This window comes from Aulostomus chinensis, chromosome 10 (assembly GCF_037954235.1).
Source record: "Aulostomus chinensis isolate RoL2024-O1b breed Wild chromosome 10, RoL_Achi_v1.0, whole genome shotgun sequence".
NCBI classification, from domain to species: domain Eukaryota; kingdom Metazoa; phylum Chordata; class Actinopteri; order Syngnathiformes; family Aulostomidae; genus Aulostomus; species Aulostomus chinensis.
Window position 1 is genome coordinate 27,020,342 of NC_141329.1, and position 23,314 is coordinate 27,043,655.

General features: G+C 44.8%; 1 protein-coding gene across 5 annotated transcripts in view; it reads right to left on the bottom strand.

The window, feature by feature from the left end:
* Window positions 1-23,314, bottom strand: part of slc8a2b (solute carrier family 8 member 2b) — a 132,804-nt gene that overhangs the window by 61,988 nt on the left and 47,502 nt on the right. For 2 of the 5 annotated variants that reach the window (XM_086216750.1, XM_086216749.1), the window contains exon 2: window positions 18,054-18,091. The exons of 2 other annotated variants lie outside the window; for them this stretch is intronic. The gene's annotated coding sequence lies outside the window, so the exon portion shown is untranslated. The remainder of the gene's footprint in view (window positions 1-18,053; window positions 18,092-23,314) is intronic. One more of the 5 variants, XM_086216751.1, reaches the window with a different exon arrangement.

Consider the following 23,314-nt stretch of genomic DNA (forward strand, 5'->3'; position numbering starts at 1 on the left):
TTGGGTGTTGTTACAGTGTGTAGTATGTGTGTGGTTGGAATCATCGTAGCATACCCACTGCTGCAAATAAGACAACGCTGCTGCTTACCAGCTACTACTACTACTAGTCGTAGTAGTACTACAACTACTACTACTACTGCTTCTGTGACCTGCTCTCAGATAAATGGCAGAAAGTGCACTGAAGGGAAAACTCAGAATTACTAAATCCTGCATGATGCATATTCCCAACTGAAAGTCTCACACCATCTGTCTTTCTCTCCCCCCCAGCCCCCCACACACACTGAATAATTTATGCCCATTATTTCCTTTCCCATACTAATCTGTCACCTACTCTGCTTCTCTATGGCCAGTGTATACATATTAGCCTGTGTGTGTGTGTGTGTGTGTGTGTGTGTGTGTGTGTGTGTGTGTGAGCACTGTATGTGTTTGTTTGTTTACAGGTTTTGGCTCAGGCACACAGAGAATCAACAGTGTTTGAACTTACAACGAGCTCAGCTCCTCAGAAAGCCACCCCGTCCCACTCAAGACTCAAACCACAACACTGCGACTCTGTGTTTTGGCAGCCAACAAACCAAAAGCTCTGAACTTTGGCTGGAAACTCACCTCAACTGCTGCCAGTCAGAACCCTCTGTTTCTCAGGGGAAGGTAAAAAGTTGACCATCTGTGAGTGGCTACGCAGGTTCAGATGGAAGTCTTGGAAGCTATTTCAACAAGCGGCAAAGCAGTTCAATCAACCGTAAAGCCAATTTACTCCAGACACTCCGGCATCACCGGGGCTGTCGACTGAATCGCACCTCTGCTGTCACTTGAGTGGCCAGCGCAAGGCTCTACGGATGTGACTGTGTCCGTTTGATTCTTTACTCAAAAATTTACCTTTTTTTTTTCTTTTTCCAAGCGTAAAGGTTGATGGACAGGATGGGTTTTGCTTGGTGTGAAAGTTTTCGAGATAAAGTCAAAGCATTTTCTCGTATGTTCAGCAAACAACATCTGTAGAGTCCCGTCCACATACTGTACAAGTTACTCTTCAGCACACGCGGCACTAAACAGGATATTGTCGGACGATAGCAGAGTTACCCCCACAGACCCACCCATGGGTCCAGAAAATGGTACAGGATTAAGCTCGAAACATTTTTGGTACCCAGGAGTGTCCATGTGGTTCTACCCTTACTAGCTGGTAGGATCAGGTTTTAACTGTCTAAGCTAGAAAAACAAATAGCCAAGGTTGATAAAGATGTTTCCTTTGCTCCATCCCAAATCACTCAGGCATGGTAAGAGCAACAATGTCGCTGACGCAGGGGTGGTACTCTCTTAGGTCTCATCTAGGTCCCAGATCCTGCCCATAGACCCGTTCCTTGCTGAGCTAGTCTTGATTTGTCTTGGGTGGTGTTAGGCACTAGAATTTGGCCCCCAGCAACACTGAAGGCCTAAGAGGTTAACGGCGGGCAACAAAGGCACACGTGACATTGTGACGTCACAGCGCGTCTCCCGAGAAATCCACGTCATAATGTCGCTTTAAACTGAATCAAGGACAACATGACGCCAACTCGTGTGCAATTTAGCCCACCAGTATTCCTGGACAGGTGTAATACCACAGCACTGGTGTCTACTATGACCAAAACTGTGCAATAAAACCAATATATCATGATTTCCTCTCACATTTCTGTACTGATACTTCAGCCACACGAGAATAAAATCCTATATTTTGGTAGATGAAGCATGTGTTGGCTTTGAATTACTGAAACTTCTTCTTAAAGGTGCATCGTGTAAACCCCGAATTATATTTCTAATACAGTTCACCATCTTTGCATAGTATTAACTTCATTTAAATGTGAGATTTACCATTCTACACGGGGGTGCTGGTGGCCATTGTGACAGTAAAGATCGCAGCTATGCAAGCTTGTGACGGCAACGGTTATATGATGGCAACGATAACGCGCAGCAGGTGTCGTCAGCTCCTTCTGGAGCAAACCGCCTCAATTTCTCAAAAGAGACTGAAAGGCAACACAGTTACTCCAAGCACAACAAATGGGCTAATTAATAATAATATTTCCCTTTTCCCATAGTGTCGTACATGCATACGTGCGATTTGGTCCAAGAAAGCCATTTCCAGCGTGACGCCTCCCCTCACGCTGACTGTTGCTCTCTCAAGTGAATGAAACAAGATTAATGTAATTTATTTGGGAGCATGATAAATGTGGATGTAAATTAAAGTGAAAGCCTTCACTGCACTGAAAAGCAGAGCTCAGACAGATGCATAAATCTGCCTCAACACATCAATGGAGTCTATTCAGTTTCTGTAGCTTGATTATGAAAAAAACATCATCTCCATTAAGAGTATTCCTTGATGGATCAAGCTTCTTTCTCTGCTGGTGCTCATGATGCCGAGGCTGAAATGTCTCCCAGGGAAGATTTGAATGCGTGTTGGTTTCAGAGAAACCATGTTTTACTTCCCGCTGGCTGGGAGGACGGCGTTACCCACAGCTCAGCGGGATGACGTGGCCAATTATGAAAAGATGTGCTTTCACAGGTGCTAATGACGCCAAGCACAAGCTTTCAAACTGGAGAAGCTGCAGTGACATTTGGGGTTGGCAGGAAGGCAACAGAGCAGCATAATGTGATGTTTGGTCGGGAATGTTGCTTTCTGAAGTGAGAAGTGAACGTGTGGCCTGCAGGGAAGCGTGAAGCCTCCTTCTGCCTCTCGGATGAGGTGCTGGAGGGCCAGCAGGGAGGCCGGCACGTATATCCTGATTTATTTGTATTCGCGTAACGGAGGCATAGCAGTTAACAGATACTATTCGACAGTACTGTAGCATTTATTTAGCTGTTTAGCCACCACATTGAAGGCATAGAACAAAACATACTGAACTAGTTTCAACCTTGGAACATATTTCAGGCATTTAACCCCAAACTGATGAAAAATCCCACTGCGTTTGAGATGTGGGAATTAAGGTTAATTTATTTCTGGGTATCAGGAATCATTTCAGCGCCACTCTCTTATTGTCAGTCATTACTGCTACTATTATAGTGACGATTAGAGAAGTACGTAGGAGCTCTAATGTTTCTGTTTCAATGTAAACACTGACTGGACGATTAGTTTGATGGTGCCAGGAGGAGGAGAAACTCAAAAAAGCATGCGTGAACCACTGCAATCTGTATGTAGGAGAATATCTATACCTATTATATGCATGGTTTCCTTCTGAATATCTATGAAATTTTAAAAAACCGATGTATTTACCTACACAATCATCAAGTCCACTGTTTAGAACAGTGATGCAAGCAGGAGTGACAACGGCAGGAACTGAATGCTGCTACGTTCTCTGGGCGCCGTTACACAAAAAAAACCTTGTTCTTCAGATGAAAGAGCAGCAGTCCAAATACCGGGAGGTGAGATGGAGGAGATGGCGTAGCGTGTTTTAAACGGCAGGTTACAGCAGTAACAAAGCGTTACCGTCAAAGCTCTCGACGGAGTGGGAAACAGCCAGAGGAGACAAAAGGAAACCAGGAAGCGAAGCTGCAGAGGAGCAGGAGACGTGTGAATCATCAGGCGTTGAGCTGAATGACCGATCGGTTCCTCTGAACAGATTTGATCAGCTGTGTTTTGTCTGTTAATTGACAGACCCGCCCCGTTGCTGTTGTCCAATCAGCTCCTGCCTCGTGTGTTTCCTCCTGTACCTCCACCAGCTGGAGGTACAGGAGGAAACACTATCAGGTGTCTGCTCCAGGTCCTGGTTTCTCCAAAAATCCATATTGATTGACACGATAGTATTAATTTATTGAACTCATCCATTAGAATAGCAAACATCCTGCATCCCCTATGTATATCACTATATAGTTATTTGGCCAAATTGACAGTTGCCTTAAAGTTATGTGACAAAAGTTTCAAAAATGTTTCACTCAAGCAGAGCCATCAGTGCCTGCCTCCCAATGAAGATTCTCCTGCTATAAATCTGTGTTTTCTTATTATTTTGTCTCTTTTTGGTTGCTTGAATTACAATATTTAGAGTTCGAACTCAAATACATGTACCTGATGACAATCCTTTAATGTGCCGATAACATCCAAATATGCTGAAGTGCGATGAGTACTGAAAGAGTAGATGCTTAACTAGGTTCATGCCAAGTTAGTTTTGTAGTACAAGTGGTTTTGGGTGATGGAACAAGATGATTCCTCCATTCTGATCCTGTAATCCATCCCCTCTCACTCCAGCAAACCCCTCCCCCTTCAGCTCAAAGGAAAGTTTAATTCATGCAAAGGCAAACTGTGTCTTTGGGGTGATCTTGGGGGATTTGTGATTCTAATGAGTGGCGTTGGTGTTTGTCTCACAGACGGCTTCGACGGGGAAGGTTCCTAAAACTCTGACGAGTGAAGAAGCTTCAGTAAAAAGGCGGCGACAACTCCAGCTGAGACCTGAGACGTCGTGTTCAGATAATTGTATTCAATACACCTCCCACGGAGCCTGCAGCACAGCAGCCGCTCTATGGAGGAGGAGGAAATTCTCTTATTCTGATGACGGGAATTCAGCAGAGATATTGATATAGACATTGGTCAACATAGTTCATCAAGTTCCCTGCGGTCCATTGGTTTCACATTTTACAATATGATTCAGTTGAGATATCGCTGTGATAACATCTCTCTCTCTCCACACAAATATAATAAATTCCCCATTTCCTGTCTGTTGATACATCTCTGCCCATTCACCAACCGCCAAAGCACATCAGGTAAAGAAAAAACAACAACTGCACTGCTGCAAATAAGAGTTCTCATGTTGAGACGGCTGCAATACATACATTTGGGTTCTCCTGATTTAAAAACAAAACAAACAAAATAAGGATTTGTGGAACCAAAATAAAGTTGAGCTCATGAGCAGATAAACACTTTGCAGGCAGTAAAGTCCAAACGTGAAAGAAAGGTGGACGGAGGTCAAGGCTGCGACGCTGGACGAGCGCCAATCAGAAGACGGATTAGAAAACATGATTGATTTGCTGATGTAACAACAGCCCGACTTGACATCCATTTACCTTTGAAGAACAGAACAGAAATGAAATTATTCATGTTTCCCTGCATCCTGATCCATCATCAGATACTGGACTTGAACCCTGGACCACAGAATGAGAGCCAGAGGCACTGGCAAGGAGGCCAGCCGGCCCCCCTTCATTGAAGCGAGGAACTCCGAGCTACCGACATCAGTTTGGGAACCCCTGACATGGACGACACCAGCACTTGTTGAAGGTTAAAGTCGTTGTGTTTTGGTTTTTTTTGTTTGTTTTTAACCAAGCAAATTAAATCCCATCTGCTGTGTTTCAGCCTGACAAAACCACATCAGCCACCAGAGGGACGGAACACACTCAGGATTTCAATCTCCCTCATTCTTTTAATTACTGGTACATTTTGTTCTTGGATGAGGAGGAAAGATGATTAGTGTGATATGACAGCCTCCAGATAAATGCCCTAATTGACATTTACAGGACAGATGAGACGTCAAGACACGGTTTGTTTTGATTGCTCCCAAAGCTAAATGATGAATACTAATTACCATGAAGTTAAAGTGTACAGTACGTAACTGGGACGTGGTATTTATACTAGACAGCCAACTGGAGGCGGTGCAGATTCTCACAGACTGGATGTATAAAGGTAGGTGACACGGTTTGTCAGGCTGAAGCCACAGGGGAGCCCAGGGGAAGACTGTGATTATATATTTTTTGGAACAAAAACAAAACAACCTGCATTTGTATTTGTCTGTTTGTAGCCGACAGAAATTAATAAAAGTGTTTGAGCTGTGCAGAATCCCACGCTGTAAACCGGCCGGATTACACAGCCAACGAGTTGAAGCCTCGGCATTCAAGAGGAGAGTCAATAGTCTTTATCCGTATGTAAATTGTTCCCTTTACCAGGAATATGAACGTCAGACACTGCAGCTCATGGAGAGCAAAGATGTGACCCATTATATTTCCTGGAATAAATTCCTGAAGCCACAGTAGATCAGCCTTTCACTTTTTTTATTCCTCCACTTGTTATTTTTCTGCGCCTCAATAAAAAGCAAAAACCGTGTTGCAGGGGTTCTGTGTGTCCAACAGCTTCATACTCAAGCTGTCGCTGCTATCATCCAAGAATGCAGCATTAATAGATTCAGCCCAACCACCTCTGTATACTTGCACCTTCATTAACGTCTGTGTGCCACGAAAAACATGGATTATGATGACACGGCTCAGTGGAAACCATTTGCTTAACATTGCGCTGTAATCTGCAGGAGCTGCTCGAAAGGAGAGGCGGACTCAGCCAAGCATCCTGGACTGATGGAGGGTTGAGCCGTTATTTTCAGTAACATGCCGCTCTGTTAAAGCATCAGGTTGATCTATAAATCATCCATTTCACATGAACACTCCGCATTAGGGGAGATTAGACAGCTATCCAGCCTGCTGTGCTGCGACGACAACAAGCTGCCCGCGATGAATTCCTGAGCAGCTGAGCTCCATCCTGGAGGATTGTGGAGGGTTTTTATCTCATATGCGTCCCCATCAAAGAGAAAATGAAACATCTTTCTGCAGTCTGGGGGCACGACCAATAAATACTTGGGACATCATCTCATAATTACCCTTGATCTTTTCAGAAATATCTGTATGAAACACTACGGAACTTTTACTTTTCATTCACGAATACGGAGATTAAACGTATGTGTGGTGCACTAAGATCTTATCCCAGCCTGCTGTTGATCCAACGAGTCCTCCACTGTCTGTTTGAGGGTTTAATGGGTTTTCAGATCAGATTTCATCTCAGGAGATGAAAGTCACCTTTGGGAGCAGCATCTGCTGCTAAATGTTAACAGTAGAATTATTGTTCCGAGATCTCCTCATAAACATACGAACAGTGCACTTTGTGTTGCCCATGTGTGAGTGGAAATGCTGACAAGAATTACGTTTCATTTCATGTCGTCAGCAGAGGTCTTCGTAAATCTTCTTTTCTGTTTGCCATGACCGCTCGTTCGGTTGGGCAGGGACCTCTCTGGAGGAGTTAATGGAAACGGGCACTCTGCATATTTTACACACTATCAAATACCATCAATCAGCAACATTCAGAGCCCTTCACAGGCTATGTTATGAGCAGACTGCTATATTACGCTTTCACCCTCAGCCGCTCATATGCGCACCCATTTCAGTATTTTAATCGCAAGATTTTCAGAGACGGTGCCGGATGTTTCCACCTGTACGTTCTGGACTGACAGATCGCTGTCAGGAGGCCTGACACAAAACAATTCAATGTCTTCGACTTCTACATTGGACGTAAAGATGCAGTGGGACGCATGTCATCTCATCGTCCTTTACTTCACTCATTTTAAACTGAAAATTCAACAAATGTTTCTTTTTTTTCTTTTTTTTTGGTGTGTTTTAATCTGAAGACTTCGGATTAATGTAAAAGATCCACAAATCCTGCACCGAGGAAGTAAAACCACGCAAACATTTTAACAAACATTTTGTTCAATCGATCCCTGTATTTACCCAATAAGATTCAATATTTCTCTTTGACTAATCTACACAGTTTAAATCATTCGCGATAAACTGAGAAGCCACATAATCCACACCGCAAATAACACCAACTACACACACAATGAATCACTGCTGCACCACCCCTGAGGTCAAGCTAAATACTTCATTGGATTGATTACGCGCAACTTCCTTGAGTGGCTACTTTTCCAGTGTAATGGCAAGACCTTCTTTTACTAAACTCCATCATTTTGGAAAAGTTGAAAAACAATATTACAGGGATGCCACAGACGGATTTGTCACCACAAAAGCCAAAAGATAAGTTTTATTCTCTCCGAAAATTTCTGATTTTCCTAAATGTGTCAGTGGCGAGTGTAGCATGATGCCGTCTCAGGCTGAAACATAATTCGTACGCCGCCTCGCTTCAGTACCCTGCACAAGTTAACTGAAGACAGTTTGATAGCAACGAGACAAACATTTGACTTGGACTTCACGTCCGTCCACTGAGACGGCAGGGAAAACAAATGGAAGCCCTTTTCTAATGAGGTCTCTGATTTTTAAAACCAGTCACCGACAAGCTCCGGCTGCTCTCTTCAGACAGATACTTTCCCTTCACAGTCGCTGCTCGCTAACTTCCCTCCTGATTTCAGCAGCTGAGCAGCCGTCTGTCCTCCATGTCCTCCACTGGTTTCCCTCTAGTTTGCATAATTCGCAGTTCCATAAAATGTTCTTTATCATACTGGTGCAGCCCCTCAGTTAATCCTCTGTCTGTCCCTCTGATACATTGACTGCATATTAAGCGTACAGCGCTTTCCTGTCTGATAGGTGGAGCCAAGGTCGGGAGCATTAAAACAGCATTCTGTCTAATGGCCAGCAGGAGGCATCTTATGTGGATGGTCCAAAAAGTTGATTTATGTCTCCCTCATCTACCAAAAAAAAACCCCCCAACATGCTAATGATGTCCACAACATAAAATTCCAGCTGTAACAGTCATAGGTTCTTTATCCATCCACTTCCAAGAGACTCCAGAAAACTTTCCACTGAGAGACAGTCTCTTTGTGCAAGAAATAAGAGATCGCTGCCAACCACAGGAGAACAACCCCCCCCCCCCCCCCCCCCCGGTGATCCTGGCCACATCCCCCTCACTTGTTTTTGTGTCATAGACGCGTTAACTGGAAATGATGCTCACCTGAATTTGTCCTGTGCCTAGTGGAACCAGCCACAGACGGAGCAGGGGCGCCATTATGAACATAACTCGATCTGTGCTGGTGGGTGAGCCTGAGGTGGGGGAGTCCTGTGTTGCTTTGTCAGGGAATGGTTTTTGGGTTTTGTTTTTTCTTAGAGAACATTTAAACTGTAACAGTCACATCAATTTTGCACTGCAGGGCCACTGAAGAACAGCTACTTCAAGATAATACATTTAAACTGGGACTCGAAGGTAGCAATCTTTAATCCATGCAGAGAAAATTATGCGATTTAACCTGGACGAAACTAATTCGATGCCCCAGGATGATCTTAACTTCCTGCTGTTCCGCTCGCTGCCATTATTCCTCTCCTCCTTCCTCTTTCCCCAGGTTTCCTTCCGTCTGATTTTACTGCAGGTTTTCTATCCATCTATTTATTTATTCATGCCTTGTTTTTTTCCTGCCACGGCTGTTTGGCAGGTTCAAATGCTTCAAGGCCAAAATTTGTTTGGTTTAATTGTTGTACAAGAAGTTTTAAGAAGGAAAGGGGAAAACCCATCATCATCTCTGTATCAAATAACAGCTCTGCTCCCCCTGACGAGCACCTCCGAAAACATCATACACTGATGTGACGGCATCGCAACGAAAGGAGTTTAAAGCCAAAGATTTACTGAAATCTACAGCCGTGCCTCCTGGTGAAGTGGCATCCTCCCTCACCGGGCATCGCCCTGAACCGACCAACGCACTGATGAGGTGAAAACTCTGTTTACTTCTGGCTCAAGGTCATCAGGCTGCAGATGGAGTCTTAATGGCTCTTTGTATGATTGCTGCAGTAAGTATGCTCTATTTATGGCAGGGTAAATGTTTGTTATAAAGCATTAGGGTTAAAAAATAATTCATTATTTATCAACCAATTACCAGTGAAGCAGCAAGATGAGTTCTACTCCGGTAAAGGAGAGTTATTTTAATCAAAACGCAGCTGTGCTCAATCACATTCCAATCATCTGTACACCACCTGGATGCATGAAGTGAAAAAAAACATTTTAAGCTCACCTGGTCCAAGACCAGGTGGCGTGTTTCTTTGGTGGTTGCCTGCCGGCTCTACTTGTTAATTTCCCTTTACTGTAACTTTGAAGCAGGGTTGGGAAATGTCGTCAATTTTTGAAAAAATTATTTAGTCTGTTTTGCTAAATTTAAGGGAGACACTGAGAGGCACTGTTCAACATTTCTGACCCAGTTCTGATGTATGAACGGCAAACAATCGTGTTCCCATTTTAGAGATGAGAGCTTTTCCTTTCACTTTCCTCACATCATCACAGCTGGACTTCAAAGAAGCACCAAAGCCCAGTAGAACCAATGACAAGGTTTTAATTTTTTTTTTTTATCCTTTCAGCTGGGGAACAGCAGCTGCTACATCCCAACCTCGTGACACGGAAATGGAAATGAGCTCAGGTGACCGCAGCGTGTCTCATCAACCACGACCAGCAGAGGTTTTTATTTACCTGTCAAACAAGAAGTTCCAACAAAGTTGTTCTGCTGTTGTTAACGTCTGCATCGCCGAATAATCAGCGGCTCTGCAAAAGGTGACGGAACACAAAAATAGAGTCGAGTTGCCGGCTTGCCTGCACGGCTTTTAACCGACCACCAACACCCTCGTTCAGTCAGTGGAACAGATGAACAGACTGAAGAGATTCGTTTTCCTCACCTCGCACCAGCATTGTTGAACTAGCGTACGGACTTGCTCTGATGTGCGCACCCATGGGTGTGTTTATCCTAAAAAAACAGATGTGGGTCAGGCACATTTTCATCTTGAGGCATCACAAAGCGTTACATCCGAAACACGCCTACAACGAATCTACGGACTCATACGACAACAACTTCAGGCTGGATTATTCAAGGAGAATCTTCAAAGATGTTCTCCCTGCTGATCTGAAAACGGGATTTGGAAGTAAAGACACATCACACACACTGCAGGATTTTGAGGCGGTTGTGCTGGTGGGGGGAGGGGTTTGCTGACACATTCACCGATGAGCATCGGTGGGTCTGCGAGCAGAAAGGGAGGCCTGTAACACCCTCATGCTACCAGGTCATCTTGATGGTAATCACCTCAGACCGAGCCAGGGACCCCCGTGACTGAGGGACAAATCCCACCCCAGTTATCCTCCGGCGTGCCCAGAATAATGAAACCTACCCCATTTACTCCAAGTACATTACACCATGGTTCCTGGTCTTAAATAGGGACAAAGGACATGCACATATATACACACACACACACACACACACACACACGCAGAACACAGAATGGGATACCCTCTGAGCGGTCCCAGTGTGCCGTGTATCCAGATTAAACATGTAAAGAACACTGTAGCGGCGAACACTTGGCGAAACATCACAACTACTGTAGAACATTAAATACAAAAAATGTCTCCCTCATCTTCCCTGTTTCATCCCTCCTTTCCTTCTCTCCATGCCAGCTGCATTCTTCCATCGCTGCCTCTCTCGTTGCTCAGCGAACTTTATTGAGTGTGTGAGTCAACGAGTGCCAACCATCTCCCACCGCCAGCTGCCCTTTATAATTACAATGGCCTGCCTTTCCTCCCTGCAAGCTAATACTCCTCTCATTACTGTGCGCATTACAGTGTGTGTGTGCGTGTGTGTGTGTGTGTGTGTGTGTTTAGTACTCATCAAATACCCAAACAACACCACCTCTGCTCCTTGGTAATCACAACCAGCTGTCACGTTTTCAGAGCTGAAGCTACAGGTCAGGTTACACACCTAAATGATCTGCCGTAGAAGCTGCGTCGGTCAGGACACCCTGACACCGCTGTGCGTGTTCATGCATTGAGATCAATCACTGAGGGGGAGCAGCCTCCCTTCACTTAGTGTTTAACAAGATGAGCAGAAAAATGTAGTCAGAGTTAAGAAATGGATCGTCATGAGAGGGCAGTGCTATACTTCGCTGCTGCGCTGCAAACACACAGAACTCCAATTTCAGTGCAGAGATATTTTACATTGATGCATACGCGCATCAAGGATGGTTTAGACCAAAAATTCACAATGAAATGAGTTGAAACTTCACAACTACTACAATGTGGCGTCTCCTTGTGTCATGCCGGCGAGACATCCATCCATTTTCTACTTCTTATCCTGTTAAGTGTCACGGGGGGTGGAGCCTATCCCAGCAGCCTTCAGGTGAGAGGCGGGGCCCACCCTGGATGGGTCACCAGTCCATGGCAGGGCCAACACATAGAGACAGACAACCATTGGCTCTCCCAGCCACGCCTACGGTCAGTTTAGAGTCTGGATTAACCTGGTCCCCTCTTGATGTCTTTGGACTGTGGAGGAAGCTGGAGTACCAGAGAGAACCCAGCAGGAACAGGGAGAACATGGAGACTCACACAGAAAGACCCCGTGCTGCAGCCGGGGCTCCACCCACAACCTTCTTGCTGGGGGGCCACAGTGCTGACCTCTGCACCACCAGGCCGCCCTCTGCGACTCAAACTGTTGAAAACAAAAGTGTGCATGCAACTCCATAAACATCCAGGTCACGTAAAGTGTGATGAACTCATTCATAAACAAAAACACGAAGGCATCACAGTAAAAATGTGACACAATCACATAAACCCTACTTCCCAGAAGTATCAGAATTGTGCTGCTCGACCTCCAGGTCGTCACGGCAACGTGTTAAGGTACTGTTCTCAGCGCCAGCTACACCAGTCCCATTTCCACCAAAGGTCTGAAAATGCTTCTTTGTCAAGTGAACATGCGGAGATGTAAATTAATATTCTGCAACGGGACATAATCCGATAACGTGCTGACAAGACCAAATAATCCAGTTAAGACAGACGTATGCCAGACGCTTCATTTGGAAGTTTTAGCAACCGGAGTATGAACGAATGATTCTAAGAGTAGAGTGATGTGGCGTGAATCAGTCTGCCCCTTCAGCACCATGGGCAGCACCAGAGTCAGCCTGCTGATATTCCAGAGGTTTCGTCAGGTCTTAGATTCTGAGTTGCACCAGCTGCAGTCAGATAAAGAATCCATGAGTCAGGCAGACGAGACTGAGATATCAACCAAACTACCTTCTTCTCTGCTACCAGGGGGGTTCAAAAAGACAAATGACACAGATGAAAGGTCAACTTGACCGTGCCGAGCAGTTTCATCTTCCTTTGGATACGATTAGTATTCCAAATCAGATTGATTATCAGATGGAAGATCGCAGCCAGGTCAAACTGATTAAGGGCGGGACGGAGGATGAAAAGCTTCTGGGTGTGGGCTGATAAATCTGCACTGCAGAGGGAAATCTGTAGTTTGGAGAGATTCAGTTGCAAGAGGGGAAAAGGAGGAAGAGAAATAGCTGCAGGGGAGGGAGACGGGGAGAAAAATAAAGAATGAAGGCAGTCACAAATCTGCAGAATGCTGAAGATGTGAAGAAGTACAGGATGAAGATGAGGAAAAGACATGAAACTGCAGGGGAGGGAGAGGAAAGCAGAGGACCGGGGGCAATCATTGGAGGAAAGGCAGGAGCGAGGAGAAGATAATAGAAGAGGAAAAGAGGTGGACATGAACAGCATGACTGGAAGAGATGACATGTGAGAGAAAGTGACACCAAAGCGAGAGGAGGGAGTGTTCGGAAAGGGAGATGGATGGCAGGGAGAGTGGAAGAAGCCGGGGGAGGCAGGCAGAGGAATGACGGGACTCAAATTGCGATGGAGTAGAAAGAAAGAAGGGAGTCCTGTGAGGGAGGGGAGGTCTGTGAGAGACTAACTACTGAGGGAGTGCCCCCCCCCCTTTTTGGATCAATATCCTGATTCAGATTCATCAGATGGCCTCAGAGTGCAGGAGAGCAGACTGTCCACAGAATCAAACCTTTCTCTGCTCCCAGGTCCAGCTGCTCGTTGCCTATCTCTGTTCCATCTTTGACGAGCGGTCCCTCCAGGTAGTTCAAAACCGAGACGACTCTCATTTCATGGATGACACCGTCCCTGCGTGTGACGGCACAGAACATAAAAACTACTGAACACGCCTCAGCTGAACTTCATGTTTCAGTGAGGGAACAGCGGAGATGCGCAGCGGCCGAGTGCAGGAACGTCCTCAGTATCCTGCTGATCAAGAATTCATTTCTTTCTTTCCTTCTTCCTCAGCCACAGCTCGGCAGAACAAAGCCCGCCTCTCTGTCCCTGCTTCCTTCTGCCGAGGAGGATGTTGGTTTGTCTGTCGGCAGGCTCCAGATCGAACAAATTACCCAGCAATATCAGTTTCAACGTTGTTGTTGTTTTTTTTGATATTTCAAACCATTTTCATTCGACGCACAGACCTCTGTGGAAAAACTCCAAGCATATGATACTAGTGGAAATATTTAAAACTGATTATAGTGAAGGATGTCTGTGTTAAGGAGCAGCCATTAATGGAATATGAACTCGTGAAAGTATAGCTGGTGAGATAATAACGTATATTTTTATTACTCACATACTTTTGGTATAATCTGGGGTGATATGGGACGCTTCTACATTGAGCACAGCATTGATAGCTCCACCCTCTAACTGTCTGACTCCCCGCTGACTGGCTGGCTGACTTAAATTGCACAATAACAGTAATAAGAGTGACTACACCCACTTAGTTTGGTGTCTGACAACAGATCCTGATCATTATCCTTTCGTTGGCGACGACCCTCATCTGCTCTTTTAATTTGGGTGGAATTTATGTAAAGCCTGTTAGACGCTGAGTCTGGTTGTATTTTCACTCCACGTATAAAATCTGTTCGATGTTTAATAACCAAATTCAGGGATATCAGCATCTCTGTCTCCTCATGGCTTGACTTAAGGTCGGTGTCGGTCCAGACAGGATGAAGCAACATTTCTGCAACCGACTTGCTGCTCACATTCTCCATCTACAGGCCAAAGGTCAAAAATTAGATTGTGTAAATAAGGTTCTTGTGTGACCGCAAGGTAACGGCTAAAGCAGTCGATGCTATATAAATATCTCTCAAGGGCTGGCAGGTGTGTGTGTGTGTGTGTGTGTAAAGGTTACAAGGGTAAGTGGTGATAAAAAGAAACATATCTTTCCATCTCTGCTCTTCCTGACCTTATTAGGATGTGTTAACTGAGTTGAAGCCACAAACACACACACACACACGCACACACTTTGGCAGGAAAAAAAATAGTAAATGTGTGTGAGTGTGTGCGCGAATTGTCGAGGCCAAAGGAAATGAAGAGAGAAATGGAGGTAATTCACGGCTGAAGGAAGGAAGATCTCATTTTATACAAATACAGACTGTGAAAGAGGACAATTCAAGAGCTCCCGAAGTCGGTGCCAATATATCCTTATGGTGGCTACACACACACACACACACACACGCACACACACACACACACACAGCTCCCCTTTGATTTCCTCAAAGCAATTACAACCCACCACCCATCCACTCCTCCGCACCTCTGTATCCAGGCAGAGGCCATTAGAGATGACAAACTGACAAGAATCGGTCAAGAGCTTTATGTGATATACATTTTTACACGTAATTATTTTTTTTAATAAAATCTTGATTGAACTGTTTTACTTCTACACCATGTCTTAAACATGATAAAACAAGATGTCACATTCACTATAAAGTAGAAGTTTATATGGACAGAACGCCAATACCATAGGCAGTGACTAACATGTCCGAAATCCAAACATTGATTTCCTGCCTTTTTCCCACCTAGGAGTGATGTTATCGCTTTCTAATGGAGGAATATTGATTATGCCTCTATTATTTTCTCCCAGTAACCCAAAGCTACTGATGTGCATCAGTCTGTGCTGCCCAGTAAAGATAATGGATGGGTTTGTTGGATAAAAACACTCAGGTTGAGAGGTGGCAGAGTAAAACCGAAAACCGAAATCATTTCATCCCTGGAGGTAACAAAGTAACGAGTTCATTTTCCCTCAGGCTGACAGATTCGTGCACAATAAACAGAAGGACTGCGAGCAAAGGGGAGAAATGAAAGCCTCTGGCGACCGATAGCTGAATGAATAAAGGGAGGCTACCGTAGAGCGCAGCGGCGCCATGAATGCTGTAAAGGATTGAGTGAGGATGTATTTAAATCTTTTTCCCCCCTCTCTTTTACTCCACAGTTGAACATTTACCAGTTCATTTGTTTTCGCTCCAGTTATGGTTTATCGAGGAGTGTGTGGGAGGATTTCCCTCCGCGAATGCATCAACCAAGACACTTCCCACCTGCAGACGCGGCCAATTCTGGCTGTACGCAAGCCGAACCAAGTCAGAGCCAACATGGGGAACCGAACCAGCGGCCTCTGTGTTGGAAGGCATCCTTGGCTGAGTGAGCTTGCAGCAGCAGGGTAAGGAGGATATCTGAGGCAGGAAGACGGCGCCTCATGGATGAGGCTGTATGAACTAGGGCTGCAACTAACGACTATTTTAATAGTCGACTAGTCACCGACTGTTGAAACTATTAGTCGACTCATCGTTGCAGCCCCAGTGTGAACCCGCTGGACGTCCCTGACTATGTTTGTACAGGTTCCTGAGTTTTGAACTGGATGACCTCCCGGAAATCATGTGAAGTTATCAAACTCTTGGAAGCACGTTGTGCAGCGAGTTAAAATTGCACGACAGCACCTTGGAAACCATGTCATTACAAATCAGTTATGTTTCTTTGTGTGAGTGTGTGTGTGTGTGTGTGTGTGTGTGTGTGTGTGTGTGTGTGTGTGTGTTGAAGAAAGTCAAGTGATTGTTACTCTTCTTAAAAAAAAATAAGAGAAAGTAGAATTCTGATGATGCACCTCTTCGGTTCAGGAGGAAGCGCTATGCTTCGGCATTCATCAGGATTGTTCACTGCCTCTTGACACACGGTTTTTAAGATTTGGAAACAGAGCAGCAGGTTCCCGCCACACAAACATTGAAAAATCGATCAATTTTCCTCTGCAGAACGGTTCAGGAAGAAGTGGATCTGTAACTTTGAAACAGACAGAAGCGGCCTGGGGCAGGCTCACTCCCCTACAGAGAGGCGGCTTTGTTCACCTCACAGCGATGCCAATTCATCACGCGCCCTCCGTGTTTGAAAAAAATTTTGTAGGCCATTTCTGATGCCCTTTTTACTCAATAATTAGAGAAAGCAGGATAAAGATCAGAGATTGACCTCCACGAATCTAGCAATTTACTAGAAGTCCCCTGGTTATTCTGCGACTGTTGCTCTGGTGAAGCAGGTGACCTTTCCTCCAAAAGTCATGAAGAGAAATGAGATGAATCGGTCAGTTTTGAAGACGACGATGATCCAAGACTGCGCTCCATCTTTCTCCCAAGATCTCTTCTGCTGATTTGAGTTTCTTCATCTGGTATCGCGCTGAGGTTTTCTGGTACATCTTATGGCAGTAATGCAATGCAGGTGCCAATTCTTGTGAAACGTCAATGAAGAGGAGGAAGAAGTACAACTTCACACTAGAAATGAAGACTTTTATACACAATACAAGGGCTGCTGGGATCTGATACCTTTCAAACTAATATATCTTAAAAAAAAACTTGAAAAGTTCTTATGAACAAAAATATGCTGAGTGCAAATACGAACAAATTCAAATGGCAAAGATGAAAAAACAGAAAATGTAAGGGAAAAGAAAACCAACACAAAAAATGAAAAGAAACGGAAAAAGACACAAAAATGGGTGGAAAAATATGAAAAACAGGTTAATACAAATGCAACAAAACAGAGAACATGGTGTGTTTTTAATGACATGTTCCTGTTCTCTCTTCGTGTTCCTGAGAGAGGGGACACGATGTGTGTGTCTTTGTGTGTGTGTGTCCTTCCCTGAGGGACAAACACAAACAGTAACCTAAGTACTCTGATGGAATGACAGGGGGGAAAAATAAAAAAAACTCGGCACACACAGAACACACCTGGAGACGAACACTGCTCACATGAAACAGCAGCCGGCAATCCAAAGTTTAGTGTCGCCCTCATCAAATAACCGTGAAGAGCCGAAAAGAGCAGTTGGTTGAGAGCGAGCAATCAGCTGAGCCGCACTTTCACACGTGAAAACAGATCAGCCCTGCCATTCCTGGCAGTCAACAGCAGTGTTTAGTATTCAGAGGAAGGAAGGACAGTAGAGAGAGGTGGCTGCAAGAACAAAACAGCCTCTTAGTGTGTGTGTGTGTGTGTGTGTGTGTGTGTGTGTGTGTGTGTGTGTGTGTGTGTGAGTGTGTGAGAGAGAGAGAGAGCACACACGCTTGCCCGGGTGTGTGCCTGTGCGCATGCGTGTGTCACTGAACATTTGTTCATGCATAAAACAATTGCTGACCACAACTTTGTCTCTGAGAAGTTGCATTTCATTGAGTGTGTGTGTGTGTGTGTGTGTGTCTGCACCATTTATTCTCACTCAAATCCACACAAGCGGTTCACTTACCCAAATCAAACTCATGGGGTTCTGTGGGTTCAGCTGCCCTGCAACAATTGAAAGGAAGTTCTAATTAGTGCAATTAATGAACGTGAAACTGCATTTAGCAAACAAAACACTGACGTTTACGTTTCAGTTTCAGCCATGAAACCGTTTTTTGTAAGCATGAACACAAAAAAACAACTGCTGGTCTCTAACAAAGTAACGATACATTCGATGTGTTTTTGCTGGTCAACACGGAAGTTAGCATGTCCATCAAAAGCCAACGGGACTGTTCCAGTGGATTATGGATTCGTGCAAAAAAAATGAAGTGTCTCGCCATAAACATGCTACGCTAATGTGAAACACAGATTTCAGGCAAGTAACCCAAAAACCTGTTGACTGGGCGACAAGGGACCCTGACGTTCAGCAACGCAAACTCGTTTCTAGGTTTTAGGGACTCATTCTTATGCCCCTATTCAACACATAAACACACATTTGGCCTTTGACCTTGCACACACACACACACACACACACACACACACACACACACACACACACACACGTATTTGCAGATACATCCATCGACCACTGGGCAGCACTGCTGCTTGAATACCAGACCAGTTTTTTCTTCAGCTGTAGGGACCCAGGACAACCAGCTTGGATCAATAAGGGTCCCATTTGGTTGTACAGTTTAGCTGAAACTGACTATTTCTCCAGCAACCATTAGAGGCTGATCGAGAGAACCATTAGCAAGTATTGTTATTGAACAAATGGGAGATGTTTTTCTTAAGTGTGTGGTTTTTATTGACAACGAGTCCAGGTCACTCTCAGGGAACTCGGTGAACTAACAAAGTTAAAATTCAATAACTTGCTTTGGTCCAGTTTCATCAGTGCAGCTGCTTTAGTCCTCCTTTATTTTTGCTGCCCTGGTTACTTGTTGATGAGGAGACGGCTCCCCACGGCCTCTGTAGCCCGTCTGCCTGTCCACCTGTCAGGCTGACATGCCTGAGGAAGTGATGAAAGGTCCTTCCTTCAAAGACTATCGGCTTATTGATCAGTGCGTACAGAAGAGAATCATGATGACAGCGGGAGAAGGCGTTATAAGGGGGGGGGGGGGACAGAGAACCTGCTGACAGACTAAAGAGGTCTTAAAGACTCATGCATGTCCAGATTCTCTGCGCTCATGTGGCTGCAGCCTGCTACTCGGAAATGGTGTTAACAGTGTCAGTGGGCATTAGCGATAGCAGATTCGTCTCCTTTAGGAAGCAATTTCATTCATTTGCTTTTTTTTCTGGAAAATTACTCTTCCCATCACTAGCATAATCCTTCCCCTAACAATTGACCCCCCCCACCCCCACCCCCACCCCCCCAAAAAAAGCAACGTTGTCATGCATGAGCAAGTTTTATAAATGGGGCTCAATTTTTTTCGGGTGACGTTTGAAATAAATTGGAACAATGTACGCTATCACTTTAGAGAAGCAGTGTTTTACATAGTAAAGTCCAAGAGAAAGACCAGAGTGGTAATGAAAGAGCAGCTATTGTTTCAATTACAAGTTGGTGCACCATTAAAATGATTTGCAAGGCGGAAGCCAGATAGTTTAATAATCACAATGTGGCTCTTAAGACAAAGTCATAACCCTCAAACCGGACTTTGGAGATGCGTCAGCAAGTCCAGAATCAAATCGGTCCTCACACAAATAGCTGTGCAGGCACTCTCCAAACCTCCATGTGAGTTATTCACTGCTAGATGGAGGACAAGACAAAAGGAGCAACTATAACTCAAGTTGTTTCTGCTTGCGCGAGTTTGTTTTTGCACAAAATGCATGTGTGTACAAGCCGAGGAACAACATAAAAGGAAGACTGATAGAGGTCAAGAAGAAAGGAAGCGAGAGAATGTTAGTCCATCAGAGGTGTATTGTTCTTATTTTTCTTTGTCTGTCAAACATATTTGTCTTCCTGGTCTTGTTATTATGCTGCTCCATCTACACACAAACACAAAGACACACACACACACACACACACACACACACATACACTGTCAGGGCAGGAAGAATTGCCGGAGCTCAACAACAAACAGGAGAGTGGGTTGCTTATAGGGAGTAATTTACACTCGCAGTGGTCATACACACACAGAAATACATAAAACAAAATTCAATAAAGGGAAACAAAGCTGACACCTTTACTAATATGAGATGTGGATCCGCAGGAAAACAGCAGCGTGAGCTCAACTAACATTGATCCCCCCCCCATCTCCTCTGCGTCCGGAGCTTGTTATTTGATTGCGTCTGCTTTTATCATTGGCAGCTACTTCCTTGTGGTTATCCGCTATTATTTGAAGACCTACGCCATCAACGTGTTAATGTAAAATGTTTATGGATGAGCGCGTATTTATCACCACAGGATCGTTTCCTCGCTGTGTCGTAGCTTTACAATGTTTACTTTCAGAACCGGAATCAGACTGATTGATGACCACCTAATTGGGATGGCTGATCGAAACAAAAGCATCAGAGTTGAACAGCATTTCAAACGTTATTTGGATAACTACATTTTCGCATCTGTGTTATTCAGCGCCAACATTTTCATGGCACTCTGACTCGTGATGCATCTTTCATTCCTCCACTGAGCTCTGCACATCTGCTCCTGCACCGTTTAACTTGAGTTCGCCCTCATTTGTAGGGCTGCTGCTTTAAAGAGGGAAATGAGAAAAACATAAATTAATAGGGCACTTGGGTCCTACTACTTGGTGTTATGTTAGCGGTTAGCAACCAGCCAGATAAAATAAATAAACAGATAAATTCAAAACAAAGGCTGGATTTTGTTCCTAGTCTGAAGTCTGAGTCCAGCTCTATGGACCAGGCCGTGAGATGAATCCTAAGTAAGGTGTAACAGTAGCCAACTATGTTATATATAATATGAATGTGAACATTTCTGAATTCCCCATTGATTTTGAACGGGGGGGGGGGGGGGGGTTCTGCAGAAATAATGCAGTATTCTGCTTAGTATGAAGGGTAGGAATATGAAGCAGAAACATGCAGAATTCTCTGAGCGCTCCGATGTTTTAAAGGAATTTCTACGCTGAAAAATGTGGAAAAGGCGTTCTGAATGACGACAGAAGTGCATATTCACACCGATGAAAGGAACAGTTTAAGAATACAATTTCTGAAAAGGATGTAGAAGAAATAAAGGACAGAGCAAAAGTTCACCCAGAGCTCTCACATTCATTCACCGTGGGATTCACACTCATTAAACTGATTGCTCTGGGTGTCATTCAGGGACCCATTAGCCTGAAGCTGAAGCTTGGTCCAGACCCACAATGTTCTTAAACACTAATCAGCAACACACAGACAGAGATGGTTGTGTGAATGACTACCTGGAGTGAGAGAACATCAGCCCGCCCTGATAAAAGGATGACACTGTTGCCTCCAGACCCTTCAAGGGAGTCTCTCCATTTATTAATCTCTTTCTTTAAAAAAAATGGCAATTTGAGGAGAAAAAATAAATTACCAATAAATCCAGCAAGTCTCTGACGCAACAGGAGTCTAAAAGATGAAGAGAAAGACCTAAATTGAAATGACAAGTAATCTTTTTAACAGCACGCGCTGATCAGTTGGGGGTGGGGGTGGGGGTGGGGGTCCGGGGAGGGTCTCAAAGGGCGCAGCAGGCGCCAGACAACAAATACCAATATAACTGGGTGATGGATGGACAGTCCTCTGTGCTTTGAAGGGACTGTGAAAGCTGGTTTAGCTTTCTTTCTTATTTTAAATCATTTTATTACTGATGTGGACTCGGTCAGACAAGACCAACAGATTCTATGCTTCTGTACGGCGCTTCCAAAAGCTAAAAGTTTCAGTCGGGTTTCTTCAAAAATCAGAGGCGAGGCCGTGCAGTTGTGACACGTAGTGCAGCAGAAGGCAGCTCTGACTGAACAATGATGGTAGCACTGTGTCTAGCGTACAGCAGAAACACTGCATCAGCTCTAACCAGCAGCCTGGACAAACACTGTGACCAAACCACCATAGGAGTCCATTATCGCCCACAACGGGTCCTTGGTGCATCCCTTTAGGACAGGACAAAAACAGCCTGATATTAAAAATCCTCGTTATGAAGTCTTGTGTGAGAGAATCCAGTGAATAAATCTACGACTCTGGAGCAGAGATTCGATATCCACGCCCCTCCGAGGGCCTTTAACAGTCTGGACACCGACGCGTCTAAGAGTGGATTTGTAGCGCCGAGCGTCAGTTCAACGCACAGCTACTCGACCAGATGTGTCACGGTAAGAATGGCCCTCCTGCATTTGGTGATCCTGGTTTACGGGCTCTTGTCGTTTTTCTGATCTACACAAGGCCACGGGGGTACAGACTACATCTTTTGTTTTACAAGCAATGCCACCCTCAGCAGGCAGCACAGTGTGCTTCGCGCCGTTGCCTCGCACAATCCCAGGGTTTGGATCTTCTCGTGTGTTTTGTGTGGGTTCTACCTGGGCGCTCTGGTTTCCTCCCATTACCCTCCTCAACACAGGAACCACTGGGGGGCCCAACTCTAACACGACATGACCCCACCCAAAGTGAGCCCTGACCCCGATGATCACCAGTTCATTCATGATTCTCATCCTATCCTTTCCAGAACCTTCCCGAGTCTAACTAATTATCATGACGCAGGGGTCAGTTACCGGTGCTGATGCAACTGACGGCACATCCTTGCTCCAGTCCATTCCCGTGTACCATGAGCTCCTATGGAAGCAGCAAATCTACTTCACCACCAGACAGAATTATTAAAAGGACAAAGCATGGCTGGGTAACTGAGGATTCTGCTCCCACTGGGTCTCTGCCCCCTGTACTGGAGGTTAGTCTGATAGAAATTATTTCTCATTTTCAGTGCATTGCTGATGGGGCCAATGCGGTGCTCAGGGCCACAATTTTAGAAGACTGATGAGAGGAGAGATTTCCTATATTACCGCCACCAAGCCATATCATTCCTTCTACATCCCCTGATGAGAATCAGGGCCGGGTGTTTCGCCACCTCAAAGTAATTCCGAGCTGCCTGTTCTGAAGTAGCACCCGAGAACTCCATTACTACCAACTCACCACCACAGAGAGGAAGAGGAGCTTCATTTGGAGAAAAGATGCTTTGAGATGGTTTGTTCCCCCCCCCCCCCCACACTGGAACACACCTCAGTAAATACATTCATAAATAAACAGGTGCATATTTGTGACTGCAGTTCTTACATCAACAAAATTAACCAGATCCAGCTTGAGGGAGTTCAGAAAGCTCCAGGAGTTTCCTACATT